The sequence below is a fragment of the Vanessa cardui genome, chromosome 12 (genome assembly GCF_905220365.1).
Source record: "Vanessa cardui chromosome 12, ilVanCard2.1, whole genome shotgun sequence".
Classification (NCBI taxonomy): domain Eukaryota; kingdom Metazoa; phylum Arthropoda; class Insecta; order Lepidoptera; family Nymphalidae; genus Vanessa; species Vanessa cardui.
In genome coordinates this window covers 9,693,549-9,710,641 of record NC_061134.1, presented here as the reverse complement: position 1 = coordinate 9,710,641, position 17,093 = coordinate 9,693,549, and positions in this window count along the sequence as shown.

Below are 17,093 nucleotides of genomic sequence, written 5' to 3'. Positions count from 1 at the left end.
CACGGATGGTTACCCCCCTTTGTGGAGTTGTGACTCAGTATTTGCGCTGAAATTTTTGTTCGTTGATATCAAGAATTAGCAACGTCGCCTCTTTGACACATTAATCTAGTATTTACATTTTGTGGTTCTGTTTTATTTGGAATTTTATAACTGTCTCTTTGAAATATTCTAGCTAATATTTAATCTATTGTGCAGTTTATTGAAGTTTCATGATTCGCTTTTTTATACAATGTACTAGTTAACTTAGTTAACTTTTTATGCAGGAACGTAATGTATTATTATATTTTTTATTGAATAATTTATATTAACACTTAATATTAACACTAGTTTATAAAGCCGAAAATTCAGAGTACTTGAGTTTGAGTTCTCCTTTCGAGTAATTCTCTAACATTCCGGAGTCAAAAAGTTTTAGTTAAAGATGTAGTGTTCATGTATATTTCCGCACCTTATGAAGCATTATTATGTACATGCTATTATTTTAAAAAGTTATTAAATAATTAAAAATATTATTTTGTGATACATTTCTTTATTAAAATCGTTTTGGCACGTCAATAGTCAAAATTTAAAAAGAGTTCACTCTCTTTAACTGTAAAGCTTATCTATTTATATAGTGCTAGAAATTTGTGATAGATTGTTATATACTAAGCCCACGACTAAAACGAGTATCTTCTAGTATGACTTTTACACACAGTATATTATGATAAAGACATACATATATTAGAGTATTGATTACGAAATATAATTGATCAGTTATCTACCATATACATTTATTTTAAAAGCAAATTTAGCAGAAAATAAAAACAAAGATAGTTTCAGCACAAATTGTCATATTCCAAACAAAGTTCAGGAGGAAGCGCGCTTGTCGTTAGCTCGTTCTTAGTTTTAATGTCACTCATAGAATTTAACGGGTAACAAGGTATCGTGTTAGACGCCATCCGGATGAAACTTTTTCCAATTACATTGAAAGTGTTTTAATTATATACTTATCTTATAAGGGCAAATTAAAGTTAAGTAAAGTAAAGTAACAGCCTGTAAATTTCCTACTGCTTGGCTAAGGCCTCATCTTTAAGGAGAAGGTTTGGAACATATTCCACCACGCTGTTCCTATGGTTGGTGAAATACACATTTGACAGAATTTCTATGAAATTTGACACATGCATATTTCCTCACGATGTTTTCCTTTACCGCAGAGAACGAGATGAATTATAAACACAAATTAAACATATGATTATTCAGTGGTTTTTGCCTGGGTTTGTATTCGCAGTCATCAGCACGCGTTCTAACCACGGGTCATCTCGCCTCATGAATAAATTTCATATAAATCTTTGAAACAATTCAAAATAAAACTATTGATTGAATTCGTATTAATCAATAAGGATTCTATAGAGAAAGAAGAAATATCCCACATTTTCATATTTATTTCTATAAAGGTTTACATTTGTGAACCAAAATATGTTTTTTTGAACGATAGTTTCGTTATGTAAGAGTTACATTTTATTTGAATAAGTAGCTAGATAATATACAGGCGAACTATTTTTCTTTTAAATATAATATAAGCAAAATATATTTTTAAAAGAGACTTTATCATATTACGATAAAGAATTAATTCCCAAGTGTACAATCGTTTTTATGCGTCGTTGCCATTAATGACAATGAAAAAAATGTGAATATCAGACATGAAAGAGCCGTCACGCTTTTGAGGTTTAAAAAGTTATATTTTAAATAAAAGTAATAATATATATATACTTTGGGTCGTAACATATATGTATGTACAGCTATCTCTCCATTTTTTATTGTTTTTATGTATTTGTAGAACGCCAAATGTTACTTCTACTACACTATATATTAATTACAAATCAAAAATTAAAATACTATATATTTAAATAAATCAGTGGTGAAGAAAATATGTGCCATCAAATTGGCACCTCTGCTGAAAGACTTTTGTTAGATATCAATCGTCCTCTTAGGGTAGATTGTGATAGATCAGATTTTTCTTGAACCTCTTATAACACTGGCTTTTCACTCTTTTGGCAGGGTTTTGAGCGACCCATCAGATATTCTACCATTAAGCAACAATTCTTAGTATTGTTTAAGATCAAGTATTGTTTCTGGCGGTAGAATATGTGATGAGGTGTTGTGTTCCGATTAAAAGGGTGACTGTAAATAAGGGCACAACGGATAACTTCTTAGTTCGGGAGCTTGGTGGTGCATTGGTGACGATGATCACTTACCATCGGAAGTCCCATTGGCTTATACCTGTACTATAAAAAAACGTTTTTTTGCTTAAGCATGAGTGATGACTGGAACCTATTTATTTTCGACTTATTTATTAACCTTCAAGTACCAACGTGCGGTCTATCAGTATTATACTCGACTTGTTAGTTTACACCTTTCCCTGCACAATATCCATTCCAGATTTTCAGTAGCTGCATAGTTAGTGCCCATATTCATATCAGAATAGGCAATGATTTTGTCGCTGGTATATTTGGTAAGTAAAAAGTAAGTTGAAACTCCTGAAATAAAATTCCGAGACATTTGCCGTTTCGTAAATTCAAATCGTAAAGAAAAATACATTGGTAGAAAGAGCATATTATTCGATACACGATTTTATGGATGATAAAAAAGCGTGGAGTTAATACCTGTTGACTTCTAAGCAGGATATATTAATTTCAATAATTGCATTTAACTATCGTGACTTGTATTTTTTAAATGTTAAAAAGGAGTAACTACTGAGTTTCTTGCCGGTTCTTCTCGGTAGAATCTACTCTCCGAGCCGGTGGTAGCTACACTTAATTGTAAAATGACGATTCAAAAGTGCTTGTAAAAGCCTACTTGAATAAAGTTTTTTTTTATAGGAGTAATTTTTGTGTTTTGATTTTTTATATCGAATTGTCAAGAGTTTTTGAAGCCAAATAATATTACTGTGCTATAATTAAATGTTTAATAAAGTAGATTTTCTTTCTTTGCTTAAATTTTCATAAAACTCTTTAAATTTCAAAATAATCCAAGGAAAATTATTCAACTGATAGATTTTATAAGCGACCTCTCAGGCCTCACATCGGTACTAACGTTACAAAAACTGCTCGTCGGTACTTAAAGGTAAAACACATCACTGTGTACTATAAAGACCATCACAAGCATACAATAAATCGTAACAAACGAAATGGTGTTTACAATAGTTATCTGCTTACATATTTATCAAGACAGTCAACAGTATTTACAATTAATATGTTTGCAGACAATATTTACATATCCAATAGATCCATAGACGAATTATGATTATATTATTGAGATGACTCGAAGACAAATCGTCTATTGAATATAGCAACCGGACAATGAACGTGCTTACAGAATGCTATACGAATAGAATTGTTATAACAAGTATTTGTTGTTACAAGTTAATATGCTTATGCATATACAGTAAAGTAAAAAGTAAAGTAACAGCCTGTAAAATACCCTCTGCTAGGATAAGGCCTCATCTTCCAACAAGGAAAGGGTTTGGAACATATTCCACCACGCTGTTCCTGTTAATTCTTATTGGTGGAATGCACATGAGGCAGAATTTCGATGAAATTAGACACATGCAGGTTTCCTCCCAATGTGTTCCTTCACCGCCGAGCACGAGATGAATTATAAACACAAATTATGCACATATACATCGGTGCTTGCCTGGGTTTGAACCCGCAATCATTGGTTAAGATGTAGTGTATCGGTTTAGTTGTATTATTATACAAACAGTTAAAAATATAGAGCGAGTTATTAATGGGACTAACTGCTAAATATAAGTGGATAAAAAATATAACTTTCCACTTTAAACTACTCACTAGTATAACAGCTTTATTTATTTCCATTTGTAAATATTTGATCATTTACTTCACTGAAAGATTCACGTTCCGTTTTACGATGCATCTATAAAGTCGGAATATCTTCGGCGACGCAGTCATCGCGTTAATATTGGATCGCACATAAAGTTTGGCCTACCTCTTGACCGATCCTTTCTGTTGCTCGTAAAAACACTGCCCATGAATTAACTTCGACTTTTATTTTTTAAGGACAGCTAAAAGCTTTTGAGATCCGAGGTGTACATTTTGCGTGAAACATGTACAGACATTAGAAAAATCTTTACGCTCTGAACATTGACAACGTGTTACTGTGTTACTTTTTAAGATAAATTAATTCGTTTAATTTCGGATAAATTAACTATTGGTCTGCATCAGCATTGAAGTGGAAAATTTATTATCATGTTTTACCGAATAAAAATACGTTTAAAGAAATTAGTATTAGGCTGACAAGATGTTCTGTAGTAATTGGTCCTGCATACATTTTCTTAGGCAGTAAACGCGCTGGTAACAACGAGATCTAAGAAGTTATCTTGTGTGTGTACCTGGAAGACTTACTCGCTTTTCATATTCCATCAAAAGAACACACTTGGTAAGATCAAGTGTTGAATAAATGATAGCTTCTCAGCTGAATACATGAGTTTCTATAATGATGACATGATGAACATTAAGAGGTTTGATGATATTAATGCTGATAAGAATCGTGGAATCACTCTGACCAATAATTCCAATAAATCGCATTCGAAGTTAATTGGAGAAGAAGCTTGACGTCAATTCTACGGTCCATTATTATGAGGCGTCATTGAAAAATTTAACAATAATGACGACGAAAAACGCTTTTATTTAAAAGCATCCTCACAAATTGAAGAGCGTTCAAAACAATCCACACGTGCTTTCAGACTAATGAAAATAATTCCCGACGGTCCGCTCATTATCGATTATACTCTTAACTATTAAGTTATGTATTGTCAGACCTCGAAATATCGGTTTATTACATTACAACGACCGGGGAGTTCGATTCATTGAAAATTAATTTTAGTCAGGTCTAAGTGGATTATAAGTTCGGCTTTCTTTTATTACTTTCGTAATTTATTGAATTTCGTTTATTTGGAAGTAAAATAGTTTTAAGCCATGTCAAGATTATCCAATGACTAGAATACTTGAATTTTAGTTCAAAACGATACAAGCACCATTTTATTGCTACAACGATAGCTCGGATTTAAGGAATACTCGGTCGTTAGATAAACTAAGATCCTCTACTTCTATAAACTTCTACCGTTATGAAATATGTAAAATAAAAATGGCAGCTACATTTGGTAATAATATAATTGAAAAACACATTATTAACAATATTATTTGGATATCGTTGGATACATTAAAGTCAATATAGGATCGTCTTACTTTTTTACTTGATGGTAGGAGTTTGTGCAAGTCTGGGTAGGTATCACCCAATCAGCAGATATTCTAAAGTCAAACAGCAGTATTGTTGTGTTCCGGTTTAAAGGGTGAGTGAGTAAGTGTAACTAAAGGCACAAAGGACATAACACTTTAGTTCCCAAGGTTGGTGGCGACGATGTGAATAATTGTTATCATGTAGCACCATTCTCTATGGGCGGTGGTGAGCACTTACCGTCAGGCCGAAATGCTCCTTCACGAAAAATTAAACTCGATATAATACTGCCATATTTCTTACTTTGACAAATTATGTTTATACAGTTCAGGTAAGTTTGAAAATTCATAATCGATCTTTAATTATTTATCAGGAGTATTGTAAACGTGAACCCATTAACAATACTCCTAATAAATACAAACAAGAATTTAACACAGACTTGAGAGTGAGTAGCCTTTGAATTATAAATCAGCCGTGAATGTTTTAATATCGTTAGAGTTTCTCATAGAAAATTAATTCATAAAATGATAAGATTCATTATCTATCATTACGTTTGCCGTTAATGCATTTATTTCAAGTGTATATTAACAATGATAGGCGATTTACCGGCGTCCTCCGTGTGGGCCATTTTTGCGCCAGACTGTCTAGACCAGCGGTCGGCAAAACGGCGAACACCTTCCTTGCGGCCCGCAAATGTTTTGTAAACAAGTTCACAAATATAACAGGTAACATACAAGAAATAGCGTCTCAAATATAACCTCAGACATCACACTAAAATTTGAGTAGTTACTTTCCTATTTAGGTCGTTTGTAGTTTTCATTTCTTATTTTTCTAGCTATAGAGCCCAAACATATAAACATAATGTAAGTATTATGTGTATGAATTAAATTCTGTATCTTTTAAAAAAGGTTAGGTTGTACGCTATTATATATGTTGTTAAGATGCTAAATGTTTTGGTTTTTATGACGTCATCGACCATCGAAAACTTGTACGGCTTGTATTAATGGACCAGCTAGTACAATATATGTCCTCATTCAGCTCCAATGATGTCCGAAGATGAGTACTATAGAAATTCGCAAAGACATTATAAAATAAATTAGGTAGGTACTATAATTTATCATTATCATCATTAACATCACATAGTATAAAACAAAGTCGCTTACCGCTGACTGTAGGGACAGACCTTAAGACCTAAGACTTCTTAAATTACCAGTGTTTCTTACATCCCTATGTATGCTTAGATCTTTCAAATGACGCAACGGATTTTGATGCGGTTTTTTGTAATAGTAGAGTGATTCAAGAATAAGGTTTTTGTATACAATACATGTACACTATAGTAAAGAAACACTGGTAATTTTAGAAGTTTCTAATGTGATATCGTTTATAAACAAATCTCGTAGAATATCTAGTATCAGTATTGCACCCGTGCGAAGCCGGGGCGAATCGCTAGTATACTATAAACTTGTTATGAAACTTTCTGAGAACTGAAAAATACTCGAAAACCCAACAAAAAATTGAAATTAAACAGCGCAAAGAAAATATTATTCTCATAAAATATTGAAATTACAACTTTACGATCGCTAATACTCTTTTGAGATTTTATAGATTCGATACTCCTTTACGTACAAAAGCCTTCCCATTTCCTATAGATTCTCTCCAATTCCCCATCTATATCGATATTCGCACAATTTCCTGTCTCAGACACTAATCTAGTTCGTTTCTAAAACTTTTCAATCGAACGTAACATTTTACCCAATATATTCATGAGGCCGTGATAGGAATGACAATTTATATACACTGAATTTTAGTTGTATTTGCGCTTGACTTGCATTGAATTTTAAACTGAAATAACACTTTAAAACAACCGAAATACGGATTCATTAAATATTTATATATACATATAATAAAATTGGAGCGTCTGTTTGTAATATTAAAATAGCCCTTTTTATTCAATGCATATGTATGCATATGTATACACGCTACATAAAACAAAATAACATTTTTTATAATTTTTGTCTGTCTATCTGTTTGTTCCGGCTAATCTCTGGAACGGCTGGACTGGTTTTGATGGGAATTTCACTGGCAGATAACTGATAAAATAAGGATAATCTTAGGCTACAATAATATTTATTTTTATTAATTCAAAAGCGTAGAAGGTCGCGAGCACAGCTAGTATAAAATGTTTTTTAACACAACGTTGAAAAAGCTTATCTCATAAATGGGTGTGATAACAAGTATGTTACGCGGGTTAACACGAATGATTAAATTCTGGATGTTTTTAAATTATTAATGTTATTAATTTAAACGGTAGACCAATTACCGAGAGCACGAGTGATTTAAAAATAAAAATAAAATTAACCTTATTTTAATTAAAAACTAATAAAATAAACCCATCAGAAGCTCATGCTACAGTCAATTGAATTTATTTTTAGTAAAATATTCACTATAAATATGTTTCCCAACGTATGAGAAGATTCATTTAACTTTTGTAAAATGCTGATTAAGCATTTACTTGTACTGTTCTCACACCTTAGACCAACAATCAGGTTTAAAAATAATATTTAGTATAGTGTTGTTTTATCAAGAATTAAAATTAATCTTCATATGATTGAAGTATATTATTTTATTTTCTTTTTGTTACTTTTGAATTTGATTTCAAAAGTTCTTCTTTAAAGCAAAAGCCTTGTACTGATGGCTACATAAAAAGAGAACATTTAAAGATTAATTTAACAAAAAAAAGTATATCATCTTACAGTCAGAGTAAGAAAACCTTCGTCGGTTTCAAATTCATTCCCTTATCAAGTCTTAAACTCTTAGTACCTTTTGAATCTAAACATCGAATCATTACGACACAATATGTCATTCTCGGAGTCGAGATGGCCCAGTGGTTAGAACGCGTGCATCTTAACCGATGATTGCGGGTTCAAAACCAGGCAAGCACCGCTGATACATGTGCTTAATTTGTCTTTATAATTCATCTCGTGCTCAGAGGTGAAGGAAAACATCGTGAGGAAACCTGCATGTGACAAATTTCATAGAAATTCCGCCACGTGTGCATTCCACACAACCCGCATTGGAACATCGTGGTGGAATATGTTCCAAATCTTCTCCTCAAAGGGAGAGGAGGCCTTTAGCCCAGTTGTGGGAATTTACAGGCTGTTGTTGTTGTTGTTGTGTGATGTCATTCTCGATCGGTAAAGCAGATTATCGCTCATACTAAGCACGCGATAGTAGATCTTAAGGTGACGAACCTTTTCTTACCCCGACTGTACAAGCATAAAAGAATAATACTCTAGCGAAGACAGTACAAAGCCCGTTCATTAAAGTCGATTCAATCGATGTTATAATCGAATAATTTTAAAATAGCATTAAAGGAAATAGTGTTTTGAATTTCTATTTTAGCAGATATCGCATTTCGTAATGTCCGGTCGGAGTCGAACGTAATCGAATTGAAGTAGTCGATGCGGACCGAGCCGGTATAACGAATTTTCCTCGGATACTCGATACGAACATTTCAAGTAGAATTGAGATATTAATTGATATACAAGCCTTGGCTTTTAGAACTTATGACGTCATCGATATTTTTTTTAATTTCATTCCAATTTCAATTCAAAGAGGTATACAATAACAAATTAACTATTTCCTTTATATACCAACTCAATTAGTTTTATTAAATTTTTTATATTTAATTTCTAAAAAACTTGTAGGGTTGCGTTAAACTTGTGTGTTTATTACTATGTTTTGGGCACTATGACTTACAAATCTTGAGAGTAAACATTTTCAATAGATATACAAGTGCACATAACTTTATTCTAAATCGATGATTTTTTTTCATTCATCATTTTAATTTTTTACTGCACTTGATGTGAAAATTATTTGTTTTTTATCAATAATTTTTTAAATTTTTTATGGGGCTGACGTGTATAAAAGTATCAAAAAAAAAATCAAGAAACAAAATTGGCAAGATTCTATAATTTTGTTTGGTTTTAATATTCCTGAACGCATAACGTGTTCCAGATTCTATACATGATTTTGTCCGTGTTTTATGAACTTGTCAAATGTATTTTTTTACAACTTCAGACTTTTTGCGAGTGTTTTGGCGGTGTTCGAATAGTCATTGAACACTGAAACTTTTTCATTTACGGTCTCGGACGCAGACTGAATAATATATGAGGTCCCCGAGCCGCCGAGAATCCTTTCGGCTTTAAGGATTTTTAAGCTTCCCAACTGAATTAATGGCGTCTTACTTTGAAAGATTTTGGATGGAGCCTTATAAAAAAGATTTCTTATCAATATTAAATGAGCTATAAATGCTTGGACGAAGTATTGGTAAAACGATTTTCTTATTTATTTATTTTTTTGATTATTTTCGCTATCCAAAAAATCATCAAATTCGAAATACTTTATTACATTTAAATTAGATTATTATGCATCGGAAAAATGTCATCGGAAAAATCGGAAATTTGTATAAAATATATGTAAATAATATATTTTTAATTTTGTTTAATAATACTGGCAATGCCCCATATTAATTAAGTAGTTACAAATATTCCTATTTACCCCTCCTTTTAAGCTTATCACTTATATAAGGAGGGGCTACAATAGCCCAAGGGGGAATAGATAATGATTTTTACACAGCTAGGCGGCCCGGAAACCTTATTTGACTTATTACAAAAAAAATATAAAAATTTCGAAAAAAAGCGTAACAGCCGGCTATACAACTACTCATAATTAGAACTCATTAACCACTATCGTAATGTAAATTAAACATTTCACATTCTAAATTTGAAATCATTGGTTTTTCCATAAAGAACGAACATCATTCGGTTCGAACATGAATATCGCATGAGGTGCGTACTGGCTTTATTTGAACGACTTAAAATACAGTGCAATTGAAAATGAGCGCTAAAATGCATTATTTAGAACCGGACCTGAATTTAAATTCTATTTTCAAATTTTATATAATCGAATATAAATGTTCATTATCGATTTTTTTGAATAAAGTATGTATATTGTGATTTTGAATCATTCCTATGGCTGTGACTTATGGAAATTATAAATCAATAGTTAATTGCGTATAAATTTTTACTTTATTTTATTTATAACGCAAATATGAAAACGAAACATGTGACTATTGTTGTTTTGCAATAAAATAATCGGATGGATGATATCTTGGTCATTCCAATTTTACCGAAATCTTTACACAAGCAACGATCAACATAAAACTATTATAATCAAATTTAAAATTAAAAATAAACGCTCTAATTCATATAATTAGCACAAGTAACCGCAAATCCAGTCATATTTTTTTTTTTAAATAAAATTATATAAATTACTTGAACAGTTAACATCAATTCAGAAGAATTGACAATAATTCCAACATTCGAAATTTTTTTTCTCGTCAACAAGATCTTCGTAGATAATGTTGAAATGTCAAGCTCTACCGAACAAAAATAAAAAAACATGGTAAATATCCAGAAACCAATAAGTTAAATTCCAATAATTATCTCGTATGTTCGTGCTATTTTCAAGATACGGGAAAGCAGTCACGATCACCATTGACATTAGCACCTTCAGAAATACCATTCTTTATAACACCAATTCAGCTATCACAGACTAAGACGTTATGTCCCTTGGGCCTGTAGTTACTCACCGGTTACAGTCATCGTAAATCGGAACACAATAATACCTTAGTACATACATTTGACGGTAGAATTTATGATAAATGATCGCTGGTGTAAGATATTTTCTCTTTTGCAATACGGTGGAATAGGAAATATCACACGAAGGTAAAAAGTTCAGACGTTCAACCGGAGTTTTTACGTGCTTTCCGGGAACGAAAGCGTAAACACTACCAACTTCTAATACCGGTTTTCTACTAAGAATATATTGATAAAAAAGCCCAATAAATTTTTCCATTAACTCGGACCGAGGTTTGAATCTCAGGACATCGAGAACAGCGGTCTGTGAGCGAGCCACTAAGCCAATGAGGCAATTTAATCCTATCCTACTAATATCATAAATGCGAAAGTTTGTGAGGATGGTTGTATGTATGTTAGTTACTCTATCACAAAAAAACTACAGAACGAATTTAGATGAAATTTTACATTAAGATAGATCATACATTAGAAAAACACATACACATTTTATAATGATATTGTTCGATCATCAATTTATGTAATTGTTAAATACAAATCTTAGTGTCCGTCTTGATATTATTCTAAAACTAAAATCCAAATTGTAACATACAATTAAAATTTTTGGCCATTACTAGACACTATGGCCTGTATTTGCCCAAAACATTTTCCAATTAAATTTTAAAGTATTCGTCAAATACAAAAGAGTAAAAATACAATTCGAAAGTACATTTCCTTGCTGTAAAGGTGGAAATTTAAAAATCACTTTGGTCCAGGATTAGTCCACACCTGCACCAATATTAGTGAAAAGGCTTGAAATACGAGTTAGGATTTTGCTTGAAATAATTGAAATGTCAAGTGAATTATAAATTGATACCGGCTTTTATGATTCATACGCTGCCATTAAAAATAACATAAATTCGGTTTTCCTATCAAATGTTTTGTTTGATGATAGCAAAATTTTAGTTTTGTATTTTGGTCGCTGATATTTTTTGAATTAAAATATTTTCGGATTTCGATTTTTTGCTTGTTATCAAAACCCAAATTTTTCCCGGTATTATATTCGCCATATATGTGTTTAGTGTTTTGATATTGACAAAAAGTTCAAATATCCATAACATTTTTGAAGACTGAGTTGTATTTTCAATTACTGACTGACATTTTCTGTAATGTTGGAAAACTTCCTGCCTTTTTGTCATCATATCTGAGGAATGACCATAGATCTTCAGTGGATTAGATTGCGTGGTAACAATATTTTAATTCTCTTCCCAAAAACGAGGAAGCCTGAGGAATGAAGAAGCCAAACTTAATGTCAATATAACTCTATCGCATTTGAGCCTTAATTGTATTTGTTTGGATTATAATTAACGATCATAATTTAAAATGAATATTTTCCATCTATCAAGTGACCTTCTTATGGTTAAAATATATTTAATATTCTGTATTTTTACCTGTTAGAAGGGCTTTGCGCAAGCCCGGGCCATAACCACCCTCTCATCTCTTAATCTACGTTCCGATTTGAAGTGTCAGTGAGCCAGTGTAACTAAAATAGGAGACTTTAGTTCCCAAGGTTAACATAACATTAATTTAGAAAGTAATAAAATTAATTTATTTTGATATGTCGTTGCTAAATGTAGCTGAATAAAGCTTGACTCCTGAGGGAAGCTAGCCTATAATTTATGAGGGTTCAAATGGTTGGATAAGCAGATTCCCGCTAATCAATTTTGTTTGTAGCAAGGTTTAAGGCCTGAGGGATATCAAAATTTATGTATCGACATTGTTGACCATGCGTTTTATGACAGTACAAACAGATAGAAAACTAATTACTGACATTTCAAGTTTTAGTAATCGTAAGCCTTGATACTAATATAGTTTACAGTGTTAATTATAATTAAAAATCGAGTTGAAGATGTTTTTACAAAATTTATTTTTTTGCGAACGGTATCCAAGGTAGGTATATATTGCATTAAAATATGGTTGTACAGGTTGACGTTGCGGGCATACTATACTAAATTATATTTATTTTATTTTCTTTTTCTCTTCTATTATTTAATCATTTAGATATGTAGGAGAGAGCGTGCTGTGAAGGTTACGTCCAAGCGAAACATTTGGCTTAGTAGTGTTCCATTTAAGGTACAAAACTTAAATTGCCATCCATAATTCATACATATGTATCTAAAGATATAATAAAATTGGAGTATTTGTTTGTTCCGACTAATCTCTGGAATAGTATATATATAATAGAACCTGATGTTATAAGGAGTAACCTTAACTACACCAATATATATTTTTTTGTTAAATACCAAGAGGTAGTGGGCACAGAAAATTTTTAAACATTTCCATTAGTTTTCACTGTTTAATCCAACGAAAAAGTATTCATTGTAAATTTCTTTAATTTTTAGTGTCAACGACCTAGTTAAGTCAGTTAATGTAAAGTTAAGGCATTGAAAGATGTAAGATTCACAGCAACTTCTAAATACAAGATTTCTAAAAGTTTGAAAATCAATCTTGAAAATGGACGATGGTATAGTGACATTGATAATTCCACCTTTAGATTTAAATGCCTTTGATTTCTGCTTACTCTGCTGCTGTGATACTTTCAGAAGCTTCTGTAACTTCGCCTGTCAGTACGAATATATCTGGATTAAATCTTGCAACTGAATTTCAAAAATCATACGATAATTTTGGCGTTGTTGATATTAAAACAAATTTTGTTCCGTTTGGTAAATTGATTAATTAAGTTTGTTACCAGAAATGTTTTTTCATATCACATGACTTGAAAAAGTAATACCCATTAATAATATTATTATTATTAGGGAAAAACCTATTGGTGTCTAAAAGTTTGGTAACGCAACTGTAAATTCTTCGATATTACAGATGTCCACTTTCCATCAAAGCCTTCTGCTTGATTCCTTTATCTTCAATAAAAATAACAGCAATATTATAGATACGTAATGACGGCTCGGTTGTTCATGTAAATATTTTTATTTATAAATTTAAATAGTATATTGAACACAATATATTAAATGGGACAAAAGGCCGACTTAATGCTTGAAGGCATTCTCTGCCAGTCAACCTTTAGGATAAACGGAAAACCAAGAAGGCAGTTATAAAGAATTGACATGAATTTAATTAAAACAATAAAAGAAAATCAATACATACATGTAGTATCCACAAAAAATACATATATATTCTCTAAAGTAAAAACATATAAATATAAATCATGGGGACTAGGGGCTTATGTGCTCACGTTTAATACATGATTGACATATAAAAACTCAGATCATATATTTTCTCAGTTAAAAAATATTTTGAAATTCTATATACCAACAGCTGTTGTTTTTTATTCTTCTGCTCTAGTAAATAAGCTAATTGGATTAGACTGCAACAAACGCAAAAACAGTTTCTACGAAGTAATCCGACTTGCGCTTAGTTCTTACCGATCTTGTTGCTTAATACTTACATTACTGAAGAAAGGGGAAAATTGTTAAAGTCACGTGATCTTCACATGAACAATGAACCACGGAAGAGATGAAAAATAATGTCAATTTATAATAAAACGACCGACACCTGTTTCTTCGCACAGTTGTATAGCTGGCATATTCAATCAGAAATTACACATTTATGAATCAATATTCGAATTCGTAAAACGAAAGAAAAATCCGAATAAAAAAATATACAGTCATGCCGTAAAGCGATAAAATAAAGGATAATGATATTTAAACTATAGTTATGGTTATGCTGACGGTACTTAAGCGTCAGTTGGGAGATTTAATATTACAAAACCGTGGAACACGTAACGTAGATTTAATGGGACAAGAGTGAAAAGTAGGCTATTTTTGATAAGAATGACGTCAGCAGGAATAAATTCAGCCTAAATCTTTAAGATTTCGGTAAACTATATTACTAACTTATAAAACGAAATTTTAATGGTTTTTATAAAACAAAGTTACTTATTTAGTTTATTTTGATGGTTTTTTTTAAATAGATAGAGTGATTCGAGAGGAGTTTTTGTATATAATACATGGCAATAAAAATGAAGAAACACTGATATTTTTAATGTTCTAATATGATGTTGTAAATAAATAAATCCTGTAGAACATTTCGTACTAGCTGTGCCCACGAACTTGTACGCGCTTAAATTTAACAAAAACAAATGTTATTGTAGCCTAAGCTGCTCCTTATTATATTAGTTATCTGCCAGTGAAAGTCCCGTCAAAATCGGTCCAGCCGTTCCAGAGATTAGCCAGAGCAAACAGACAGATAGAGAGACAAAAATTTAAAAAAATGGTATTTTGGTATATGTACCGTGTATACACATATACGCATTGAGTAAAAAAGGTCTATTTTAATTATTACAAACAGACACTCCAATTTTATTTTATCTATAGATAGATTAGCATTGCACCCGTGCTAAGCCTAGTATGATTATAAAATGAAAATTATAAATGTTTATCGTGTTGAAATAAGTTCATAATTTTTTTCTTACTGACGTACATTAAAAAATAATAATAACGCTTTTACTTTTAATTATAATAACGCTTTCAATTTTAATAGAGCTGAGATGGTCCAGTGGTTAGAACACCGATGATTATATGTATATGTGCTTAATTTGTGTTTATAATTCATCTCGTGCTCGGCGGTGAAGTAAAACATCGTGAGGAAACCTGCTTGTGTTTAATTTAATCGAAATTCTGCGATATGTGTATTCCACCAACCTGCATTGGAACAGCGTGGTGGAATAAGTTCCAAAACCCTCTCCTTAATGGAAGAGGAGGCCTTATCTCAGCAGTGGGAAATGTACAGACTGTTACTTTACTTTACGTTTTAATATTACTCTCTCTCTCTGATAAGATTCAAAGAGATACCTTCATAAATATAGGTATAATTGTACAGAATCGAGGTACCCTTAAAACAAATTCGCCAAGAATTTTATTCTGTCCTACCAAAGTTTTCAGCCATATTTCACGTTTAAATGGGACGCATTAGCATTAATTGGGTTATTTACTGACTTTATTCGCAATAAGTACTTTATTTTTGCTTGATATTCAGTATGAGGTATATTTGAAGATTTTATTTAAACGTAAAGTAAATAAAGGAACAGCCCGCAAATTTCCCACTACTGGGATAAGGCCTGATTCTCTATTCTTGCCAAAGTAACGTACTGTGCCTTTCGTCTTTCTTTGGCATGGGTAGAAGGGGTATCTGCATAACAGTTGATCAGAACGATCCTTACTACAACTAAATTATTTATAGTCAATTGTAAAACTATAAAATGTTTTGCTATTTGTAAAGAAAACCAATGCCGTTTATGAGTTCCAAACCCTCTCCTCAATGGGAGAGGCTTTGGAACATATTCCATCACGCTGTTCCAATGACGGTTGATGGGAAACTGCGTTGTATTATATCGATATACATATTTTAATTATTCGACAAAGTTAAGTACCGCCTGATGTTGAGTGACACCTTAGGAAATATTTTCGCCTCAACTTCTTACACGGAAAATAAGCTGTCAATCACGGTATCTAAGATAATATGTCCCTCGCTTCTTTCATTACATTCGCTTACAGACAATTCAAATAGAAATACAGAAATGAATTGTTTGGCGGTAGAATACTTCGCAAGTAACCTTGTGTATATCCACATCCAAAGAAAGCCTTGTCACGGGTGAAATACATTTTAAGGAAAAACAATGGAGGGTGAACTTTATGTCAAACATATCATCATGATAATTAAATTTTGGTGATGGGTGGTTGATTCTCTCTCCTCGCCAGAGTAAGGTACTGTCTTTCGTATTACTCTGGCATGGGAAGAAGAGGTATCTGTATAACTCAATCGAACGAACCTTACCATACCTTTCTTGGTGGTAGGACTTTGTGCAAGCCCGTCTGGGTAGGTACCACCCACTCATCAGTTATTCTACCGCCAAATAACAGTACTCAGTATTGTTGTGTTCCGGTCTGAAGGGTGAGTGAGCCAGTATAACTACAAGCACAAGGGACATAAAATCTTAGTTGTAGTTTGTAGTTAGGCACATTGACGATGTAAGGAAAAGTAAATATTTCTTACAGCGTCATTTTCTATGGGTGCTGGTGACCACTTACCATCAGGTGGCCCATATGCTCGTCCGTCAACCTATACCATAAAAAACCTTAATTAATTATATGCAAGAATAAAATTTAATGTTTTGCTATTGGGTTATACATTGCTTTCAATAGAAAGCAATGT